The 17,920-nt window shown below is 40.7% G+C and overlaps 1 protein-coding gene across 1 annotated transcript in view; it reads right to left on the reverse strand.

Annotated features, from left to right (window-relative positions):
* Positions 1-15,558: 15,558 nt before the first annotated feature.
* The window catches only part of ptch1 (patched 1), a 91,650-nt gene continuing 89,288 nt past the window's right edge, over positions 15,559-17,920 (reverse strand). Inside the window, exon 24 of the mRNA XM_041787833.1 lies at positions 15,559-17,150. The gene's annotated coding sequence lies outside the window, so the exon portion shown is untranslated. The remainder of the gene's footprint in view (positions 17,151-17,920) is intronic.

Consider the following 17,920-nt stretch of genomic DNA (forward strand, 5'->3'; position numbering starts at 1 on the left):
AGACAACACAGTGGTGCATGACCAATCAGCATGACTGATGTGATGATGACACCTGGGAAACATTTATTTACTGCCTACTTCATTTGTCCATCCAAATGTGAGGATGTGTTTACTCTAGCTTGATGCTAATGCTAACGGCAGTTGCTCCAACATTTACTTTAATCTGTGGTGGTCATTTTGCTTTCTTACCCAAAAAATCCACATACTCCGCCATTGCCATGTTCTGGGTGTGCAGCACTTTGCACTGGTCTATGGCCAGCAACCTCAGTGCCACGCAGCCCTGAGCAGTTGAGAGTTGAGATCACAGGAGAACTACATTTTCACGCAGGAATAGTATGCAAACATTATTTTGCTTTTCTGAGGTTGATTTGTCACTCTTTGCACAAGATGCCATGATTTTTTTTGCTTCTCCCATGGGTGAGTGAGGACATTGAACGGTTTATGTTGGCTACAAAGGATTTATGGTTTAAGGATCTTTGGTTTTTGGGAGTCAGTACCACAGGATGAGACGTAATATTGATAGTGGTAATTTACGAGCAGAAGTCCTTGCATTATGATGTACTTTGAAATTGACCGTATGCTTTGTACATTTTTCTGGCTGTTTGGATAGATCTGCTCTACGTGGATTAACATGGGTTGGCAGCAACAGGCGCTGGAAATAGACCTGCCACGTATCTTAGTCAGAGTGGAGCTTCTGGGATGCCCCAAACGAGTGGACTAGCAGTGGACTTGCAAAGATTGACTAGCGATTTGCTCTGCAGTGCACTTCGCGAGACGGAGTATTTGGAAACTGGAGGTAAGGGTAATTTATGCTCTACATTCAAAAGGCGTACACAGACAGAGCTTCTGTCTATACTCTACGTACATTTGGTCCACATTTCAGCATGTTCTCTTGGAGCTTAATACAGAGCAAATGTCTAAATAACACCAGTAATAGTGGGGCAGTGTTGAGCAGTTCACAGTTCAAGCCATAGCAGCACAACTCAACCAATTAGGAAAAAAGATGTAGCTTTGCACAAACTGTCTAAATATGTATTGCTCAATATTGTGTGAGTTGTTAGAAACCATAAACATACATATGATGTTAGCTTGCCTGGCCTCAGCAACAGTCAGCTACAACAGAACAGCTGGGTGGAGCACAGATGGAGCAGAAACAATGGAGTTATGGATTTCTGTTTTAGCGAGAAAGAGAACTCTAGAGGATTCATTTTTTACTGTCTCCAGTAGACACGCATAAATTTTGGTGCAGTGGTGATTGTACCATTTAAAAATACACTGATATTTCTTCGTATGTAAAAGGGAGCTTATAGTTCCATCTCACAAAACCAACTTCTTCAATTCAGTTTGCCATTTTGTTTGTTTACATTTAAGACTTTTGAACTTGCAAAGTGCTTTGTGCTCTCATTGGTTAACTTCACTGATGTGAAAGAACACGTTAGAGAACGCGAAAAAAAAAAATCAAACAAAAAGTGGCTTTGATTGCTGTTCACTTTGACACACTATAGCAGTATTTCTCAATGTGGGGGTTGCAAGAAACTGAGAGGGGGTTGCCAGATGCCCTCCAAAAAAAACCCCAAAATATGTTGAATATCCCTTTTTTGGTAAACTAAGAATATGGCCATTTGTTGAGATTTATGCTGAAATCAAAGTAATGTTTAAAAAAATCCTTAAAAATTAAGTCTGCAAACAACTATTCTTGAATTTGCATGGCTGTGTTCAACTATGCTCCAACCACCATCAGGTATAGAAGGGGTCCCTGGTCTTGGGGACCTTTATTTTTAGGGTCGCCGGCTGAAAAGTTTGAGAACCCCTGTTGTAAGTCAATTGCTTTTGGGGTTGATGGGTTCTGAAACCCAAGACTGTAAGACTGATAATTGTGCCAAAACATGTAGTCATACCTCAGCGTTAGTGTGTTTTTAATAAAGATACTTTTTCAGTAAAGATAAGTATAGATAGCACGACTACCTGCCATGATCTGTGAATTAACAGGGAAAAAAGTAAAACAGCTTTTTTAAGGAAATATGACTACCGCTCCCCCCTGACAAAGACACTGTGGTTGTAATGTCAACAAGACATCCAAGACTGACAGTCAAAGACAGTTTTTCTGCTTTCATATTAGTGCTACATGTATTTGGGTTTATTTACAGTGTCAATGAAAGACGCTCTGTCTCCCTCACTGGCAATGGATTTTCCCAACGTTTAGCAGCTGCATTTACACATCAAATCACCATGTCTTTCTTACTGGACTGGTGAGAAAAAGTCCATGTAGAGTCAACCGATACATTTACGTACAATTAGAAAAAGACTGACAGATAACATGAAATGGGGCTGAAAATCAGTTTATTCTTGTATGTATACGCCTTAACAACGGTCAGCTGTTTGTAATCACACATGCATCTGTGTGATTACAAATAGGGCACCAGTTTCAGATGTATCGTGCATGTGTGAATGAGAATCATTTCCAATCAAACTCTAGTGGTTACATGCAAGTTTCAACTTCTAATTGTTATTGCCAGATATATCTAAAAAGTAACCGAGTTAAAATATTAATGCATAAATATGTTATTTATTTTCTTGAGCTCTGAGTACTTTTTCGGTCAGACTTCTCATTTATAGCAGTAAATTGACACAGTTTATGATTAAAAATCTAGATATTTAAGGATCATTTCTGTCTTCCTTTAACTCCAGAGATTTTCACATGTGTCAGCATCCAACATAACCCCGATCTCTGTCTCTCATTCATCGCCTGGTCCAACATACCAATGCTGGAACTGTATATGTTTTTACTATGGCACTCTGTATCGCATAGAAACCTACGTATACACACATACATGCAATAGTATGCACAACAGAGACATATGCACAGACACCTGCTTTCTATTAGTCCAGTAGATTGCAGGGAAATTGAGGGGGAGTGTTAAACACACACACATCCATCTATCTGCCCCTCTGTCGATGATAATTACACACTTCCTGCTCTCAAATCCTACACCGACAACTTCCACTCCAATCAGGCCTCTAAGTTTAAAGTGCATTTTTGTGTGTCTGTATGTGTGTCAGAAGATTGGTTTACAGACCCACAAGTTTGCAGCAGCTCATCAGCAAGGAATCAGATATCTGAAAATTCAATAAAAATGTGACACGGATCAAGAAATGAAAGAAAGAGCCACAGTGCTGCTCAGTATTTAGCAGATGCACCTTTGGCTGCAATCACAGCACTGAGTCTGTGTGGATAGATCTTAATCTGGTCTCAGTTTTTCTTCATTCTTCTTTGCAAAACTGTTCAAGCTCTGCTAGAACGCATGGGATCGGGTGTGAACAGCCCTTTTCAAAACCAGCCGTGAATTCTCTTTTGGATTGAGGTCTTGGCTTGGCCACTCCAGAACATTCACTTAGTTGTCTCTAAACCATTTCTGTGTACTTTTTGCTGTATGCTTTGCAAAAAAATCACCATTTCGGTCTCATCAGACCAAATGACTTTCTTTATCTTGACCATGGAATCTCCCATAAGCCTTTTAGCAAAATGTAATTGAGATTTAATGTGAGTTTTCAAAGTCAGGTGTCTTGGTGGCCTCTCTCACTAGTCTCCTTCTTACACAGTCACTCGGTTTGTGAGGACAGCCTGATCTAGGCAGATTTACACATCCCAAATTCCTTCTATTTCTATTTCTTGCTGAAAGATTTAACTGTACTCCAGGAAATGTTCAGTGCCTTGGAATTTTTTTGTATCCATCCCCTGACTGATTCTTTTCTGTAAGTTGCTTGGAGTGTTCTTTTGTCTTCATGGTGCAATGGTAGCCAGGAATACTGATAAACTAGTGAGTAGACCTTCCAGACACAGTTGTCTATTAAACCACGTTCATTATATTATTTATTTATAGGTATTTATAGGCTTTAAAAATGAACATAGTATGGAATCTACAGAGGAAAGAAGAAGTCAACAATTCCAACTTGGCAAGAATTAAGGCTGGTGAGAAGCGCTCTGACACCAAGGTGCTGCCAGTGCAAAGAGCGCTGTCTGGACACACATACCCTAAATCTCTTTGTCTCCACACGCGTTGAGTTTTACATCTTAGTGAATTAGCAAACCCAAGTTAAAAAAGACAGAAGTGCTTTATCTTGAAATGGTATTAACATTTGAAAAAATCCTTTCTCCATCCAGACAGAGGAGGTGAGTGTTTGGGATTATCATTGACACCTCTTCTATCATCCTCTGTGTCTGTGAATAAGCTCATCCCTGTGCATTCACATCAGGCCTGAATGTGTGTGCTCCTATCTGTGTGTGTATATTTTCTGAGCATGTGTCTGCGTGTTGATTCAGACTGAGCCTCCCTCTGGGGTCCTCAGAGCTCTCTTCCAGCCCTGTTTCTCATTAGGCATCTGTCATGGTGCCAGAATCAATAAGCACAGATGGAAGAAAAAAAATATCTCTCCTCTCCTCTTTGTGAATGGGCAGATCATTAGCAAATTCCAAAGTGTTTACCATCACCAACGAGGAAAGACCCTCCTGAACTTTACTGTACTTTCGTCATTCGTACCACTTTTATTTCTTTTACGACCCACAGTCTAAAACCCTCCTCTTAAGGACAAAGTGTTAGACATGTGAAATCATGTGCTCCAGTTTTGTTTGGATTTGCAGAATCGTGTATTCGCTCAACACTCCCAGACACAGATGAAAATATTTAGCCGTGGCTTTCACTCTATCTCTCTCTCTCTCTGCATTTTCAGATGACACATCTGTTTCCATACATTGTTGCATGTTTTCTGGGGGAGACAAACAGCACAGTTTAAACAAAGAGCTGGGTGGTGTGTGCATGCACGCCACCAGGTCTACATTAAACGAAAAGGAAGAAAGGATGACAGCGTCCAACCCTAGTTTGTCAACCTTAGTGTAAACGGCTGTACATCATGCTAACATCTTACATGTGCTCAGCCAATCGCTGCAGTCACACACGGCGGTAATGAAAACAAAAGAACGGAAAGAGGGAGTAGGGATGGAGACAGATAAGGACAAGTGAAAAGTAAGGACAAAAAGAGGTCTACAATGAAAGTAAAGAAGGGCAGGATAAGTACTTCCAGTTTCAGCGGAAGAGGAGAGATTATGACACGGTTTGGCACCACTCCGTAGCACTCATCTGTAACGCAAAGAAAGAGTGGGTGGGTTTTCCACCTCCACAGAATAAATGATGCGAGTGGAAATGGGAGTAAACAACATCAGTCATTATAATTACTCTCATACGGCTACTCCCATCCACCATCAACCATCCTGCAACCCCCTTTTCACTCTCTTCCTCCCTCCATTTTCCGTCCGTCTTTACTCCTAATTTTTTTCTTCCCCTTCCCTGTGACTTGATTACACCTCTGACTTTATTCTCTCTTATTCACTTTCTCTTTCAATCTGCCTCATTTACCCCTGTCTTACACCATTTCTCAGAGCTAAGATTTCAAGCCCGATTGGGGTGGTCTCAATCTTCATCGCATAGAAGAATTATGAAGTTGTGAAATTTGGAGAAAAATACTACAAATCACAGCACATCGGCAATACATTTAGATTGTTGTCTGAATGCAGCAACAACAGCCAATAGTAATAATAATCTTGGCAAATATGCTCTCTGCTTCAGACTATGAGAGAGATACGATCTTTGGCTCTGCCTTTGGACCACTCGCAGCAGAAGCCTTTGAATGCTGTTGAATGCATACTGAATCATGTCATCTGTTTTCAAGAATTGGATGCGGTTCCGTCTCTGTTTTGGACCTCAGAGCTGCTTTTTTTTTTTCAGCTCTCTCCTCTACTCTCTCTGCCTCTTTCACGATTCCTGGAGAGTTGTAGTAAGTAGTGTCTAAGAAAGTAAGTTCAAGAAAAGCTTTGAAAGACAGCACTAATGATATGCATGAATAAAAAAGTGTTTGGCTCTGAAAAAACAGTCAGAATCCAAAATGTTATGCGTCCTCTTTGGAATGCAATTATAAGTGAAAGAGTGGTGTTTATCATCTGAACAAGACAGTCTAAGGGTCTAATTCACTAAAGGATTGCATAGCCTTTGCAACCTCTAAATTAGACAAAAATACAGCATCTGATTCACAAAGCAAATTGCTACATGTGCCCTTGAATGCACTGCAGAGCAAATAGCATTTCTGTGCGGTAAGGCTGTCATGTATTTGGGGAAATATTGTCTCCCTCTCTATGAGATTGACTGCAAAACAGTTTAATGCCAACAAACCCATCCAGTTAGAGTGAAAAATGTATATCATCTGAGAGTTAATGGTAATTACACTACAGTATTTACAAAGATGCCAATAAAAAGTAACCTTGCAGAGCCGATGGATTGTCTTGACTCCATTTCTGCCATCAGGCAAATCCATCTTGCAAAGCTTCAGTCTGAAACAATTTTGCCAGCTCTGAAAACAGATCTGTACAATCATTTGAGGAGAATGAGGCAGTAGCTATGGTTGGGGTTTAGTTGTACTAGAAGCTGATAGCAATGACTGCCCCTGGTGTAGCAATCAGCTCAGATGCAGCAACAGTTTAATCAGAACCTAACCACGTTACTTTATCGATGCAAGAGCAAAGAACAGCACTGAAAGCTTTTCATGCCACTCCCACGACCTGCTTTGGCATGAGATAGCCATCATTATGGGTGATGTTTAGTTGCACTGTAAGCTGGTACATACAATAGTGTGTAGCGATTAGCTTGGGTGAAGCTATAGTGTATTGGCATTTTTATCAGAAGTGGTCCACATTTCTTTATTAAAACAAAAGCAGAAAGCCACGTTGAAAGCTTTTCTCAGCAGCTAAGATGTTTTTACACTTCTACTGACCAGCCTTGGAATGAGTTTTATCCACAATCAGGCTCCATCATTGGAAAACTCTGACAGTGGTTTTCTGCCATGTTTAGAGCTCAGTGTTATTTTACTGCAAGACATAGCTATTTGCATGTTGTAATGTAAAAAAAATTACATTCAGGACCTGGCAACACCTAGAACCCCAGCCAGCCAGCCCCTCCGCTTGATATTCCCTCACTACACAAGGGATCCTGCTACCTCTCACTGAAATCATGTTGGATGTACTGGATCAAGAGTTCATGTTTAGGGCACATGCTAAATTCTTGTGTTACAAACATACTTGTTTGGAGTGTACCTTGGACTGCAAAGCAAACAAACACACCCCTCTGAGCCTTCCTTTTTTATTTCTATTTAAAGAACTTGGATCACTTTCACATATTTGATGAGGTTCCAAGGTTTTTGTCATGTTTGAGTTTTATCCAGTTGGCTTCTTGCAAGTCACTTTGGATTAAATCACTCCCAATCATATAATGTGTAATTTTATTATTAGCATGAAAAACACAAACTACTAAGGCTTTAATCTGATCAACATCTTCCACTAATTATATTTTCACAATCCATCTATACCAACCACTTTAATCCAACTTAGAGGGCTGGAATTTTTCTTTAATCCATTTCAGACACAAAAAATATGAGTGACAAAGAGAAGAGAGGTAGGGGAAGTGAAGAAAGACAGTTCTTGGAGCTCCAAATAAACCAACACAGATTTACACCCAGAATTTGGCCCCTGACAACCGTGCGTCGCTCCAATATGTCAGATACCGAGCATATTTCTCACATCATTCTCAAAAAGCCTGTTTTTTATATACACCAGTCTGAGGAACAAGACTTTAACACAGCTTATGTAAGACTGGCCACTGGGGATTTAGAACTCAAATTCTTCTGGATCAGTTTTGTAGGAAGAGCGCAGTCCCTCTTTGGGAGACAAAATAGCCAGCCAAGTCAAACTGATCCCTGGGTGGGACTGAACACCAGCACTACCACCCACTCAAAACCACCCACCATGAGACTACTGACAGGATAAAACAAAAGCAAGGGATGAGCATGAAGCTCAATAAGACTAATCTTTGACCTATGAACTTCTAAATATTACAAGGTCATCCCTGATTCAGAGAGGACATTTGATACCGGCCACACACTACAGGATTTTAAGCCCGATTTTAGCCAAGATTTGACTCCTCTGACGATCGTGGGTGCGTATACTGACTGGAGCTTCATCGCAAATGATTATTTGTCCGAGTAGTCTGCATGTGTGTGGTGTCAACACGATTCATTTACTGCTCAAAATCGCGTCGTAGCCTCCCAAACCCTGAATCGTAAATATCAAACACGTTTGATATTTACGATTCAAGGTCATAGTGCCGCTGACGGAGTACCCACAACAACCAATGAGAGCGAGCACACCGGGTAGCTTCACCAGACGAATCATGTACTTTCACTGCTCACAGCCATGAAGACAACTGCATCTTAGATCCATCAAGGATTTCCTCTTGAGTCTTTCCCCTGTTATATGATTGTTGCTGTACCTGTCACGCATGCCAGGACAGCCTGTTGTGGAGAGACAGCAAGACGGTATTGACAGACATCCGTGTTTTGTTTATTTTTCTGAAGTCACATGATCACACGAGGTCGTAGGCAGGTCGGCAGGTGTTTGGTCTCCAGTGATCTGACAGTCTGGCTGAGTCATCTAGTGTGTCCGTTCAGAGGATCAAAGATGAAAAATCTTGGGAAACCGACCTGAAGTCTGTGGTCTCTCACGGTTTTAAAATCTTTTCAGATTAAAAAAATCATCTAGTATGTGGCTGGCCTAAGTCTGATTAAAAACACAAAGCATTCCTAAGACATTATGTTCACAAGCAAGGGATGAACACCCCTTGACCCTGTCTTCCAAGCATCCATCTATCTGTTGACCTTTACCCTAATAACTACATCCTGGACCATTACCTTCATTCTTTAATCCCCACTTTCCTTGACCCTAACCCTCATGTCTTCATCCATCCACCCTGCTACTCTTGCCCTCAACCCTTAACCCCACTTTCCCTTACTCTTAACCACATTGCTTCATCCGTCCGTCCCGGGACCTTCAACCACATTCCTTCATTCCACCATCACTTCACCCTAACCCTTCGTGCCTCTTATCCTGTCATACCCCCATTTACCTTACAGTAAAGATGACTTTATTCTTCCCCATTTGATTAACTGATTTTACCCTCATCCCTACATCCCTCTACACTTTCTCACATCCCTTTTCCCCCATCCCTTGACCCTAACCCACATCCCTGAATACTTCAATCCCTCAACTCTCTCCCTCATCCCTCCATTGCTCTGCCTTAGTCTCATCTCCTCATTTGTCCATTCCTAAACCTTTATCTTTATACCTACATCCCTTGACCCTTTATTTTATCCCTTTATCCCACATACCTTACCTTTATCACTTCATACAACCCTCTTCATGCGAAAGAAATATATATTTTGACCCTTTTCTTCATTTGCACAGGCTTTGTTGGTGGATCTGAAGTTGAATGTTTTCTAAAGTGTTTGTTTGGACTCTCGGGTAAAACCATATCTGTCTGGATCTATAATCACATCAACACACCATACAATCTTTTCTGCAGATTTATTCTCAAACCTCGCTTTTTTAAAGCATGTGTAAATCTGTCCCCAGATCTTGCAGGAGTGCTTGTGTGTGTTTGTGTGTGTCCCATGCAGTCATGTCAACAGAGCAATCATTCATGTAGCTGAGAGTATACACCCAAAGGATTTAACTCTGCCGGCAGGTGATGATGGACAAGCCTTTCGGGGTAGGAGCAAGAGATGGAGAGAAAAGAAGGCCTGGAACAGAGGAATTAATGGTTTCTTTTTGTATGACTCCCCAGAAAAGTGTATTTTTAAGATAAGAAGGCAAGGAAAATAAAAACAGAGATGAATGAGAAGAGGATAAGGGGAAAAAATCTTTGTTGTACTGTATGTTTCCACTCCATTGTCACAATCTGGGCAGAGAGCCCATTAGTGAGAAAAAGAAGCTTTTGATTACCTTCTCCCTTCATCTTCTCTCCCCTTTTTAACCTTTTATTTGGCCACACGTAGAAGAAACGTTTACTCATTAACAGCTTGGGTCCTGTTAGGTAAAATAAAGGACTCTTTGCATTATGTGAAGTTCTACCTCTGATGGAAATCCAAGTCTGTGTGCGCTGGTGCATAGGATAGAGGTGAGGGGGCTAAAGGGTAAGGCAGGGCATTGGAGGGGGTTTGCTTATGCTGTGACCTGGGGTCTCACATTTATAGAGGGAGGACTGGTTATGGGGACCTAAAGGACATAAGAACCTAATGAACCGTATCAGCCACAAACACCATGGAATGGTCAACTTTAAGTTTTTAGTACTTTTTCTAACAAGTTAGGCACTGTTATCTGTCATCTGCCAGATTATAAATCACATACAAAACACCTGCATCTGTCTCTAAAAACTTCAAATCCAGTTAGAAAAGTTCAAAACATGACAGAAAACATCCTGCCACCCAGCTTTCCAAACGCACCCTGTCATTTGTAAGATGTCAGCCTTCCTCTTTGCCCTGTTTGGGCAACACACAGCAGAGTAGAGTGCCTTTATTGGCTTTAAAAGATAATGACATGCCTACTGGCCTGGCTCAAACCACAGATCCAGGGTCAGTGAGTTCTCCAGACTCCTAAAGGTTCAGGCTGAGTTTGAGCCACAAGAGAACCGACTCGTATTTGCATCAAAACGACAAAGATGGCATATGTGGCAGTTCATAAGATTGAGTCGTATTTTGATCAATGGGCTTTGGTAGTAAGCGGCACGCAGATCCTGTAGTCTAAAAATTTTACTCATGACTGTGGAGTAGTGGGAATAAATAGCTGCCACCCATGCAGTTGACAGGGCACTCTCCCACTCTCACCATCAGTGCAGCAAGCTCAAGGCCACATGCCCTTTTTCATTACTCCGAACAGGCCAGCTGTATTGTAACTACAACCAATTTCCTTGCAGTCTATAAAGCTGTCAATCAAAATCATACAGAACAGGGAGTGGAGGTGGGGGGTGCGGAGGCGGAGCTGGGTGGGCTGTTGGGGAGGGCTGCAGGGCTCCAGACCAGATGTCAGAGTTTTATACTGCAGGACACGACAGAGGGAGGGAGGGAAGGGCAAGAGGAGGGAGGTCATGTTTACCTGCTGCTTTACTTAATATGGAATACCAGAAATACTTGGAGTTGAATGGAAATGATGTTTGGGCTGCAAGGCTTAAAGGAGTTTTTAGCTGGTTATGAAATATATAACTTTATATGACCTTTAAAAGCACACAAGTCCATCATTGAGAAAACCATTATTAGATTATTATTCAATGTCTCATGGGGCAACTAACTACCAGAAATGCTCTTTATTTGCAATTTTCATAATAGTTAATAGTAGACTGTTCAAAGACAGCGAGATGCAACTATTACAGCAAAATGTTACCACCGTCAATAAACAATAGAGAACAGCATATAACTTTGTCTACAGGGGTGTCAAAGTCAGCCCATTTTTTTTAGTCCAACCACAAATTCTCTATTGGACTGCGGTCTTGGCTTTGACTTGACTGCTCCAGATCAGACGAGATTTTGCTGCATTCATTTTACCCTCTACCTTTCCAAGCCTTCCAGGGCCAGCTACTGAAAAGCATCCCCACAGCATGATGCTGCCACCACTGTGCTTCGCAGTGACGATGGCGTGTTTGTGGTGCTGTGCCAAACATAACGTCCTGTCTGATGGCCATGATTGGACCATGATTGATTCATAGATAAAATTAAAGGGTAAAACATCCAATGGTTGAATAATTTTTATCGGCACTGTACAAAGGGAAAGTGTTCAGGTGGTCACTGAGACATTGGGGTATGATGAGGGTCAGACCAAGTGTGAATAGCGGTACTTGGAGTTGTACAGACGTCAGTGTCCAGAAATCCCTGCTCATCCATATAGGTGCTCTCTCTCTCTCTCTCTCTGTCTTGGCAGGCTTTTATACAGACACTACAATATCAGTAATTATTTGACCTGGAAGACAGCAAAAAAAGGGGGGGAAAAGTTTTCCAACTTTGGCCTCTGGTCCTGGCCCAACCCTATGGCTAAAGCTCAAGATTTTGGTCACTTTTGACCTCCAACTTGTCTAGAAATTAGCAAAAATAATAAAAAACCCAGAAAAACATGGAGTTAAGGGAAAGAAACGAGCACAAAAAAGTGAAACTTCTGAATCATTAAAAAAAAGCCTAAACTGACCAAAAATTGACCAAAAATGGTTCAAAGTGTATTTACATTTAAGATGATGGAAGAGACTCTTTTGCCTTTTCATGATACCTTTGTGTCCCAATTTTCATGCATGTAGCTCTTACCCAGTCCCCTATCTAATGTTTCCCCCCTGTGGAGCCACTGTAATGGACTTGCACAATTCCACTGTCAGGTAAAAAATACTAAAGGGGCACAATTTTCTGGAAGGTTTTTTGGGACTTTCAAGGGATTTTATGGCTCCCAAAACAAGCGACAAAGGGTTGAAATAATAATATCTAAGAACGGGTACAGTTTCAATAGGGTCCTCCCTCCAAGGTTGGTGCTCAGGCCCTAAAGAGACCTACAATACCAGGTTTACACCATGCTATCTCAGGGATTAAACAAACAATATGCCACACCTGAAATAGTTGGACATGAAGGTGCTATTAGGCTTATTTACAAGACAAGTAATTCTAGGCTAAGCTAAATGGCTTTCATTGTTTACAGTGCAGACACTAGACTGGGTCGTTTCATTTATCCTCCACAAACAAGTGCAATCTTAAGAATTCAGTATCTTAAGAATGCTTTGACAGGTTTTCTTCAAACCAAGCACACGTCCTAAAGGATGAACTGATTTTATTATGAGGGTCACACATCAAGGCACAAAGATTAGGCTTAGGCATGTTCATCCCTTGCTTGTAAATGCATTATCTCATGAATGCTTTGAGGGATTTTGTCAAATCTGGCACAGATGTCCACTCTTACTTGTTGATGAACTGATTGGATTGGAAAGAAACCACGCCAGTCTTTCTGTTGTCCATCAAGTGTTCTTTCACTGCCAAGCAACTGTGTAACTTATGGAGGCACTCTAGAAACTGGGACCTCCCCATGTAGCTTTGTTGATGTGTGGAAACAACCAAACAGTCCATTTTAGCACAAAAATTAAATCACAGCAACACAGAGCCAATCTTTTGAAGTTTCCATTTATTAAAGTTATGAACAACGAGACAAATAAGTTATAATATTTTTATTTGTTAGAATTCTATCAGTGTTTGAACATTAATATTTAGAGAGCTAGTACAATTTCCTACTTTCATGGCTAGCTTTTGACAAACCCATAGAAACAGCTGTCTCTCTCCAAGGATCGGAACATAATACTGAAGGGGAGGTGTTGATGTTGTCTCACAAGACAGTTAGCAGTGAAAGTGTGCACCTTAAGGTTTTTTTTCTGTTATGGTATATCATTACATATAAACTCTTTAAAAATATACTTCTGTCAAATACCTTGACAACTACTATGTACACTACAAAAATAAATTTTCATATAAATAAATTATATGGCATACATTTATCTTTGTAACTGAAAACAGCATACATCCACGCCAACCGAGACCAAAATGGCAGTCTGGAAGAACCACTGATTTTTTTTTCCTTTTAAAATCCTCTAAGAGCTATGATGAGACCTGTTGTGTAAGATGTTATATACTCTTTTTTTTCCTATTTAACATTAGTAAGCACTTTATACAGATCAAACTCCATTACTGTAAAAACATTAAACTGTAATAGTGTTTCAATAGACATAAAAATCCCTGCATTTGTTATCCACTGGCATCACGATAATAATGAAAGAAAATAACAACATATTTTATATTACAAAAATATAAATATCACAATTGAACGTTGAAACAAACAAACAAAAAAAAAAACATTAAAAATGAATAAAATAGTTGCCAGCTATGATTCTCTCCGCTACTGCCAATGTGACATTGGGAGAAGACAAACAAACAAACAAACAAAACCTATTTCATGCAAGCAGCTGACAAAGGGTAGAGGAAAAGAGGGAGGAGAAATGCTAGGAAGAGCTACATGAGTTTAAGAGGAAGTTGGAGTGTTATAAAGAAGTGGGAAACTGAGGCGAGGGATTTAGGGATCTGGAACTGGGGGTTTGAGCAGGTATGTACGCTGACCGAGACACACATGCAGATAAAAACTGGCCACTGCTTATAAAGAGGGGGCTGGCAGAGTAAACTAAGACCCCTGAGGCTCAGGTCAGTGCCATTTGGCACTTAAAGAGAAAAAGGGGGGTCCAATTAGTGTCATTGTGGATTTTTATTAGCTGAGGTCAGTGGAGACGGCTGGGGCCAGTTGTCTTTTCTATCACTTAAGTTGACTACACACCAGACAATTTTGAGCCCAGTTTTTAACCCCACTCGATTGGGTGATGTACCAACTTGAAGCTCGTCACAATTGATTTTGTCCAAACTGTCCTGTGACATGCCAACAACTATTTTACTTCTCCCAATCTAGTCAGAGTTTGCTGATCTGGAATCATACCTATCAAAAATGTTTGATATTAATGACTGCAGGTTGGACTGCCTCTGCAAAATATGGACAACAACCAACAGAGAACTAGATAACACAGAGGTGTCCAAACTTTTTCCACTGAGGGGCAAGTACAGAAATATATAAGGAGGGTGGGGCCACTTTCATTTTCCTTGACTTGAGGATATTAAAATTAGAAAGAGTAATTCTATGCAAATTTATATATGCTAAGTGAAAGAGTACGCCTAAATGACTGGTAAATGACTTACAGGGCAAATACACAGTCATTCTCAGGGTTTTTTGGGAGGCCAGTTAAGCTTTCAGGGCTGTTTGGTCTTGGCTACCACTGGCTCCGCCCCTAAAATGTTACTGGTGCTGCTATTTACTGCCATAATCCATCGGAGCGTTATAAATAAAAATATTATTATTCGGGTTGCTAATATGATTATGAATTGACTCGATATAGAGACAAAAGAAACCCAAATAAGTAAATTATTCTGGTCAAAATGTTTGTTTACAGAATTAGCATGGTAGCACTGCCTTGTACTGAAACTAAAATGTACAATGCACAAGCTTCATGTCCTAATGTCGGCCATGTTTAATTTTTTCCATGAATTAGCCATGGGCCAATCAAAATAGACCACAGGCTACATTTGCCACCCCAGGCCATAGTTTGGACAGCCCCGGGATAGCATCACCAACAGGATGTTATGCATCGTCTTTTACTTTATTTTTTGTATTTCGCCAAAAAACAGAATGCTAGCTGAGGATATCAATCATCCTCTATGTTTGAGTTTAATCTGAAGTAACATTTGCACACACCAGTTCCTGTGAGATCTCCACCCTGAAATCATTACTACAAACAGTTGGTTTATGGTCTCACAGTCTGGCCGAATCCTCAAATTTGTGCGTTCAGAGTATCATGATGTTAAAAATAAGTTGAAACTGTCCTCATGTTTAGAAAAATAATATCTGCTAATTGCTTAGTGTGTGGGGCTGCACGGCAGCGCAGGGGTTAGCGCTGCTGCCTCACAGTAAGAAGGTTCCTGGTTTACTTTCCAGTCAAGGCCTTTCTGTGCGGAGTTTGCACATTCTTCCTGTGAATGTGTGGGTTCTCTCTGGGTACTCCGGCTTCCTCTCACCACCAAAAACATGCTCATTAGGTTAACTGGTGACTCTAAATTGGCTGTAGGTGTGAATGTGAGTGTGCCTTGTTGTCTGTCTCTATATGTCAGCCCTACGATTGACTGGCGACCAGTCCAGATGACAGCTGGGTTAGGCTCGTGCCCCACTGCGACCCTGAATGGGATAAGCGGTATTGAAAATGGATGGATGTTTGGTGTGTAGCCAGCCTTAAAGAGAGCTGTGACTGAGTACAAGGATGAACTACCACAAACAGAGAAATGTTTAAAGACACATGAATACATGAATACATGAAGACATACAAAGAGCACATTGTCAGGCCATATAGGGCTTAGCCCTTAGCAGGCTGCGTGGGCTAGCTTATTGTTTGGACAGAAATAAAGAGCTACTTGAGGAGAGATATTTCTGTGTTTAAATGCAGTCAAGTGCCATGCTGAGTCAGGTTACAGTATAAAGTCAGAGATTTAGCTTATCCACTAGACACAAGCACGTAGGGTACAGAGTTAGTGCCCCGTGTTGACCCTGTTCCAGAATCAGTAATGTGACGGCAGAGTGAGTTTGTTGAGGTGGGTTTACGGAGTGTATGTCAGTAAATGAGATAGAACCTGTGTGGAGCCTGCTAGGGTAAACAATACATAACCTCTTACAGTAAAATACGACCAGAGAGCAGCCTAACACAGTGATACAAAGCTGGGAGCAGAAACAGGTTCCAATGCAGAGGAATGGCTAAAAGAACAAAACAAACAAAAGCAAAAAAAATTTTAAAAAAAGCAAAAAAAAAAAAAACAGCTTTAAAATTTCTTCATTTCTGCTCGTCTTAAATAGCACGCATAGCGTGTCAAGTTAAACAGTAATTGTTTCATAACTACCACAGGTTTGTGATAAAAAATTAATAGATTAACATGCGTACCTTTATACAACAATAAACACACACACATCCACACATAAATCATAGCCCTGTTTGATAAAGCTAACACTTCCCCTCATGTAGAAATGAGTGTTAATGTTAGTCTGTTCTCAGGATGGATCTGATGTTTAAGCCAGAAAAATATCACAGCACTACACTCACCTCCTACACACAAACACATATGAAGACAGATCACTTCTTTTGTTTAAAGAGACGTTTGCATAGAGTTATAAATGTTTATCATTTAAAAATATATATCTATACTTTGAGCAGCAACAGTGAATGCTGACAGGTATGTTTGTCTAGATGAAGCTTCCTAATGGCACAGATCCACAGATGAGTGAACAGTAATCAGAAATCTATCGCTCCCTCACATATACACACAATCGCACTCATACACTCACTCACTCACACCATATACAATGGCAGCCCCAGTCTGTTAACATGAGGAGTTGTACATCTCCTAAAATTATAGCTACTTTTTGTTCATATTTACATATGTATACATCTTTTAAATATAGATAGAAATATCTAAGACAATAGTCCACTGGGTTACAGTAAGAATGAGCACCATGACGGCAACACTGGACACTTGTTCTCTGCCGGGATCGAGCCAGGCTGGGCTACGCTGGGCTGGGCTGTGCCAGGCCGAGTCTTTGGCCGCTGTGATTCAGTTCTCCACAACTGGAAAAAAAGGAAATCGTATTGTCAGTAATCTTCATGAACAGATTAAGAAATACACAGTTGTACACCAGATGCAATTGTTTTTCCTAAAAGTTGAGAAAATGAGTAAACTTTATAACAGCTTATTATGATGATTTGCAAATCATTGAAACCCCAAATTCAAGGGAGGTACAATATTATTGGTATGATATATATCGGCAGATACGAAAATCTCTGTTGAGATTTACTACCGATATTATGGCTATAAAAATCTGCCTTTATCAGCTGTAAATATTGGCAGTACGAACAAATAGGTTTAGTCAGGAACACTCTTGACATATATTTTACCATTTTATTGCAAAATGGATAAACAGTTTTATTAGGCAGAGCAGGCTCAAAAGATGCTCTGGGTTAGTCATACAGCATACTTTGACTTTCCAGGGAGTGCATGGCTAGAATTCCCTGTATGGACAGATACATTTATGACAATGCATACTGCATACAATATATAGGGTGAAACAAGCTTCATGCTATAAAGGAGGAGGCTGGGGTGGAGGTTAAGTTTTGCCAGCAGCCACAGTTTGGTGTATCAGCATTAATGCAAGCAAGGATTAGTGAGACAAGTTTAAATACACTGCTGTGCTGAGAGAAAGATCTGTGGCTGGAAAGATCTTGGCTGTGGGAGCTGGGAGGTTATAACTGGGATCAGCTGATTGTCAGCTGATTACGGCTGGACATATAACTACCATGTCCTGCATGAACTAACATAGGCCTCATTTGGTGGAGTTTTA

Source organism: Cheilinus undulatus, linkage group 5 (assembly GCF_018320785.1).
Source record: "Cheilinus undulatus linkage group 5, ASM1832078v1, whole genome shotgun sequence".
Taxonomy (NCBI): domain Eukaryota; kingdom Metazoa; phylum Chordata; class Actinopteri; order Labriformes; family Labridae; genus Cheilinus; species Cheilinus undulatus.